Below are 7,366 nucleotides of genomic sequence, written 5' to 3' on the forward strand. Positions count from 1 at the left end.
TTTATTATTTTTAAATTATCTATTAACAATGAATCTCTCAGTCCTTGCACTCACCTCTCCCCCAATTGTCACTGGTTCCTGGCAAATCCTAGGTGTTCTATAAATGTTCATTGATTGAATGAATCCATTAGCATAGGTGCTCAATAACTACTTGATGAAAGGATGAAAGGACAGATAGACAGACAAGAGAGAGAAAATTAACAAATGTATTCTTGCCTGCATAAATGAATGAGTGAACCCCTTCGATATACTTTGGCACTGTTCCTTAGACTTAGAGATTCTGATCTATGATCTCACAAGCAAGATTAAGACTTGCTTTAGTAAGAGAAAAAATTTCTCTAAACATGATAGCCTTTTCCAACTTAGAAGTAAGATCAAAGCATTAATACAAAGTGACTACAGGCAAAAGACACAGAAAGAAAAGAAATTAATATCCAGCATGGAAATGTAGTAAAAGGAAATAGAAAAAGCAAACCCTAAGTCTGAATACACAGAGGAATAAAATTACAGAGTTTTTTTTTCTTCAACAAGAAGGAAACACATAAAAATGAATAAAAGGGAAAGGGCAAATATTATAAATAGTGGCAAAAGTAGGAAAATGAAAGCAAGGGAAATGGAATACTATGGGGAAGGAGAGGAAGAAATAGAATCCTTAAGGAAGAAATAAAGCAAGCTAGCAATGAAGCACATTGCAGGCTCTGATTGTATTTCACTTATAACTGTTCATACATTTTATTATATTTCTCTGGCAGGAGTCCTACATCTCTCTATGTCTGAAGGAAGTGGGTGGCAGAAAAATGTTGCTCTGGGGACTTGAGATTTATTGCCTTGTACACTTAGTGTTAGCCTGATTTTTTTCCTTTAAATTACATGCCACTGTCATGTTCAAAATAAAAGCTTAAGATGGACTATGTGTCATGTATCATTATAAGGACTGCTTTTTATTAACAGTGAAAAGCTAATGCAAACATGTTTTTATCCTAAGCAAATCAGAAACCACTGAGGTGACACCAATTTCTATACACATTTTATCATAACTGTGTCTCCAGTGACTGATACAGAATGGGTGCTCTCCCTCAACCAGTGAAACATCGCACAGGAAATGTGCAAATATAGCTGTGAAAAGTCTGGTGTTTGAATCCAGACAGACATGGATTTATATTGCAGGGACCTTGGACAAGTTACTTAAATTATCTCAGCTTCAGTTTCCTTAGGTATAAATAGGCATACTAGCAGTGTTTAGCTTATTATGTTTGGTATGAATGTTAAATATTATAATGTTTATAAAGTTCTTAGCATAGTACTAGCAAGTACTCTAAATAATGAGTAATTTTATTGATAAATTTCTTTACCATTTTAAGGTCTGCTCCAAGGAAAATTACTTGAATCTTAACTTTTTTATAAATTTACATTAAAATTTAATCCACCCAATGAAAGGGAAAATATAATTAGCTATTTCCTCTATTCTCCATAGCTAATTGAACACAAAGGTATATTGATTACATTTTCTTATTTTTATATTCCTTTTTAAATTAAGGTATAATTGATCATTTCTTTACTATTCCAAGGTCAGCTTCAAGAGAGATTACTTGAGTCTTAAATTCTGATTAATTTACATTCAGATTTAAACCACCAACTGAAAAGGAAATACAGTTAGCCACTTCCTTTATTCTCCATAGCTAATTGAATAAAAAGGTGTATTGATTATATTTTTATTGTTTATATTTTTAAATTAAGGTGTAATTGATATAAAACATATTAGTTCAGAGGTACAACATAATGATATCATATTTGTATACATTATGAACATAAAAACTTCTTTCTCCATGACGATCATTTCCATGTCTGAATGTCTTACTGTATATCATTATACCAAATCCCAGGTACATTTCAATACAGAAGGAATGATAAACTTACTATCATCTCATTTATATAAGCATTATACCACCATCAGTCTCAAATCTTCCTTTTTTGAAATTCATTGCATCTTTTTACAGCTCCTTTGCCCATGCTGAGACAGACCCAGTAGCTGCTAAAGATAACAGCCCTGGCTCAGCTTCTTCAATAGACTCTCTACCTGGTCTACAGATGTCTTTTATACAGAGCTTCTGCCATTTCCCTCAGCAATTTCCTCTTGTACTTGATATTCTGTGAAATCTACTGGTAAATTTCATTTTTAAGTTTAAGTTTAAGTTTCAGTTTCAGTTTTAGGTTTACGTCTCATTTTTATAGACTTCACTTCTATTTTAGCCAACTAGTGAAAGAGCTTCAACTCAAAATGTTACACCGTTTTTATTCAGCTTTCAAGCTTTGATAACTTAAAAATGTTCTACTCTGAAAACAACCTCTACGCTATATATTCTTTAATTTATAGTGTAGTGAGAACTTCCTCTTATATTTTGAATGACTTGTCCACCAAATTCTCACTTTTCTTGTAGTAAATACCATGCCTCTGTTTTAACTACAGATTCCTCCTTATCTGCCTGAATATTATGATCATCTATGTTATTGATCTAAGTACCACAAAATCCCAAAATATGTCTATCCTAGAATTTTTCTATCACTTTTTATGCAGCCACCTTACCTGCTTTTTAATCCTTTCATCTCAGCTGCCAACTATTTTCAGAGCACATTTACCTGATTTGGGCCAAGTCAAATAAAAGCAGTCAGCTCACCTGGGCTCCCCTGTACCTTAGCAATAAATCATTTCTTGTTGGCTCTTTTATTTACTGTGCACACTATCTGCCTCATAACTTTTCCACACTTTTCAAATGTCCAGTGAAATCTGTACCTCCTTTATTTTCAGCATCTATTCTGGTTTCATCCATTAAGGAGAATCTAATATCAGTGTCTTTAATTTTTAAAAAAGTACATACATTTACCCATATTCTCCTTTTCTTCCACTGTTTCAAAATCCACATTCCATATAAGCCAGGTCTTTCATCCACTATGAGACCTATGTATCATCTATGACTACTTCAGTGGCAAATCATAAAAATCAAATTAAAATTTCAGGCAATAATAAGAATGCATAGATTCATTTGAATAAAAAACCCACAGGTATAACTCGATTTAGGAATGGTTAGATACAGGGACTGAGAGTTGCCACGAGGACTCTCTTCCTCCCCATTTTCCTCCTACACATTCTGTTGTATTTACTTCATTTTCAGTTCCCAGATAGAGGACCAAGGAAATGCCAAGGTTACTTGAATACGTCACCAGATAAGGAAGGCTATGAGTCTACTTCTCCTGTTAGAACAAACAATCAAACAAAAAACAAGAATTGGATCTCATTGTCTCTACTACCATAGTTTTTAGATCACTCTCTCTCACGAATTGAAAGAAGTGCCTGGATGATCAGGTCTGGTCTCTGACACCTGTAATCAGGGAAGGCAGGGAATAAAAATAGTGTGAAATCCACTCCACTATAATGACAAAGCCCAAGAATGAAAAGGTATATTTTCAAATCAAAAGCTACAAAATGACATAAATAAAATGAGAAGGCCTGATATAGAAAAAAGCAATTAACTTCTAGGAAACTACTTTGATATAAACTCAATCAAACATCAATTTAATTCAGCAGCTCTAATTCTGATATGACTTCACATAAAAGTCATTTTTTATGTCCAATTCCTTAAACCCCAAAAAGAGAAGTGGCAGCCCTGGCTGGCGTAGCTCAGTGGATTGAGCGCGGGCTGGGAACCAAAGTGTCCCAGGTTCAATTCCCAGCCAGGGTACATGCCTGGGTTGCAGGCCATAAACCCCAGCAACCGCACATTGATGTTCCTCTCTCTCTCTATCTCCCTCCCTTCCCTCTCTAAAAATAAATAAATAAAATCTTAAAAAAAAAAGAGAAGTGGCATCAGCAAAATGGCAGCTCATCTCCCCTGACAGAAACACTGAAAAACAAGCAGAGTTTGTTTCTCTTGTGTTCATTTTTTTTTTAGATTCCACATGTAAATGAAAGCATGCATTTTTCTTTCTCTGTCTGACTTTAGCATGATATCCTTTAGGTTTTCCTAAGTTGTCACAAATGGCAAAGTTGCATTCTTTTATGGCTGAGTAACGTTCATGTGTGTGTGTGTGTGTCCCACACCTCCTTAATCCAGTCATGTGTGACTATTTCTTGGCTCTTGTAAATAATGCTGCAAAGAACATAGGGTTGCATAAATCTTTTTTGGATTTTTCAGGTCAATATCCAGAAGTGGAACTTTGTGTCATATGGCAGTTCAATTTTTAATTTTTTGAGAAACCCCCGTACTATTTTCTATAGTAGCTACACCAGTTTACAATCCCACCAACAGAAATAAACTCAGAATAAACTGAAGGTCACCAGATAGAAGTGGGAGTAGAAGAATGGGTGCAAAAGGTTAAAGAGATGAGGAAGTACAGATAGCCAGTTATGAAAATAGACATGAGGATGTAAGGTGCAGCACAAGGAATACAGTCAATCATAGTGCAATAACTGTATATGGTGTCAAATAGGTACTAGATGGATCAGGGTGATCATTTCATGAGATACATAAATGTCTAATGCCTATAGTGTACTATGCAAAACCAATATAGTATAGTATGTGAACTGTAATTGAAAATTAATTTAAAAAATTTTAATAAAGAATGAGGCAGCTATGCAGCCTGTCATGAAAAGATCCCTAAAAATAATATAAAATCAAAAGTCATAGGAATTGAACAGTAATATTTTTAAAAAAGCACTCTCAGTAGAACTTTTTTAGAACTCTGTAAATGGTCAAAGTTTACAGCAAGCAACCATTTTTAAAAAAGTGACACCTTAAAAACTGGACAAAAGCTTCGTGGTGATTTTAGCCACCCACTCCTCAGCTTGGCTGTAGTCATGAAATCTGCATTCCCAGTTTCCAATGTGGGATCCTTGTTGTCAGGTCTGAAGAGAACAGAGCAGACCTCATTTGCTAATTCTTGTGTGTCTCTGTTCTAAACCTGTCTGACAGCTACCTGAAGCCTGGAAAAGCTACAGACTTTGCTTGAAACCATGAAACTGGCCCAGAACCCACAGCTGCCTGGAGCCAAAGATTATTGTTTGGGCATAGGGAAGATTGCCTAATGCCTGGGAGGAAAAGTTGGGGAGAGAGCTTTCTTGGGAAATTATAACACTCAAAATCACCCACATATTTGGGGAATTTGGAAGGCCACATACATGTCTAGGGTAAGAGCTTGCTCAAAAATTACCTTTGAAGACACAAGCTTTCACTTCGGGATAGTCCCTAAAAACAGTGCAAGCCTGGCTAAATGCTGAGGGAGAGTCCTAACACAGCCAGTCTGCAAAGACTTCAAAAGGTTTACTCTATTTTTCGGCCTCCTGGTATTCAAAGAAATCTCCGTCAAAACACTCCCTGAACACAAGTTAAGGAAATCTTCAGTGACCACCATACCAAGAAATACATTCTCTGTTAAAACAATTGAGTAAACTCATGAAACAGATGGACTACTATAGCCTTCAAAAATCATGAAAAAATAAGTCAAACCCTGCACAAGGGGAAAGTCTGATTTTCACAGGTACACTATAATAGTCAAACTTCCTATTTTCATGAAGAATATCACAATGCATCAGCCAGTTAGGAAAGAAATTAGGAAAATATGGCCCATTCATAGGAATAAAATACTAACTGAAACAGTTCAGAGCAAGTTCAGATAATATAGTCAAAGACTTCCAACAACTGTCTTAAATATGCTGGAAGAGCTTAGAGACCAGGGAAACTGAAGACACAACGGTACCAAACTTATGGGATGCAGGAGAAGCAGTGCTGAAAATAATATGAAAAGTAAATACTTACATGAAAACCAAGACTTGAATCTTGGCTGGTGTGGCTCAGTTGCTTGGAGTGTCATCCCTTACGTGAAAGGTGGTGGGTTCGATTCCTGGTCAGGGTACTTACAGGGTGTCAACCAGTCAGTGCCTCTCTCTCAATGCCTTCCTCTTTCTCTAAAAAGTGTTAACAAATTATCATCAAGTGAGTATAACAAAAATAAGAAAAAAGACTTAAAGAACACTATCTAACACTTAAAAAGAATTAACTCCAATGTTTCTCACACTTCCAAAACAGAGTAGAAGGGGACTCTTCTTACTCATTTGATGAGACCAGCATTTCTCTTATACCAAGCCCAGATAAAGATACCACAGGAAATTTATAATATCCAATACCCTTTATGAATACAGATGAAAAACTTCTCAACAAAATACTAACAAACTCAATCTGAAGCATAGAAAATATTATATACCATGAACAAATAGGATTTATCACAGGAGTGCAAGAAGAGGTCAATACAAGAAAAGCAATCTATATAATCGATATTAATGGAATGAAATTAATTATTGATTACCTCAATAAATACAGAAAAGGCACTTAAAAATCTAACACCCTTTCATTATGAAAACACTGAGAAAAACATGAATATACAGGAACTTCCTCAACATAATAAAGGGAACCGATGAAAACCCCACAGAGAATCATGTAATCAATGTTGAAAGACTGAAAGCTTTCCCACTGGGATCAGGAACAAAACAAGGATGCCCATCTTCATCACCGCTATTCAATACTATACTGAACTTCTAGCCAGAGCAATTAGACAAGACAAGGAAATAAAAAGGCATCCAAATCTGAAAGGAAGAAATTAAGCTATATCACAGGTGGCATGATTCATATATATATATATATTTTTTTTCCCCAAAAAACCCACTATATATCTACTAGCAGTAACAAAAAACAGAGCAAATTTGCAGGTCCTAAGGTCAACATACAAAAATCTTTTGTGTTTCTATACACCAGCAATGACAATCCATGAAGAAAATTAAAAAGCAATTCCATTTTCAATAGCATCTAAAAAAACTAAATACTCAGAAATCAACTTCAGCAAGAATATGAAAGACTTGTACATTGAAAAGTATAAAGAATGGATGAGAGAAATTTAAAATGTCTAAATAAAGAGAATGACATCCTGTGTTCATGGATCAGAAGGCAAATGATTGAGATGTCAATACTGTCTCAAAGAGTACATATTCAAAACAATTTCAATCAAATTTCATCAACCTTTTTACATATATAGAAAAGCTGGTCATCCAATTCACATGGAATTGCAAGGAGCCCAAAATAGACAAAGCAAATTTGAAAAAGAACAAAATTGGAGGACTCATACTTTTAATAAAAAATGTGTGCCCAGAATATGTTAAATAGTTTTAAATTAAAAACCCCAAATAACTGCATTTTTAAGTGAGATAGAGATCTGAAGATTCTGCCCCAAAGAAAATATATGGATGGTAGTAAGCATATGAGAAAATCCTCTTTAGTCATTCAGAAACTACGGATTAATACCCCAATGAGATCCCAATGTT

The sequence above is a fragment of the Phyllostomus hastatus genome, unplaced genomic scaffold, assembly GCF_019186645.2.
Source record: "Phyllostomus hastatus isolate PE091 unplaced genomic scaffold, TTU_PhHast_1.1 phas_scaffold_317, whole genome shotgun sequence".
Classification (NCBI taxonomy): domain Eukaryota; kingdom Metazoa; phylum Chordata; class Mammalia; order Chiroptera; family Phyllostomidae; genus Phyllostomus; species Phyllostomus hastatus.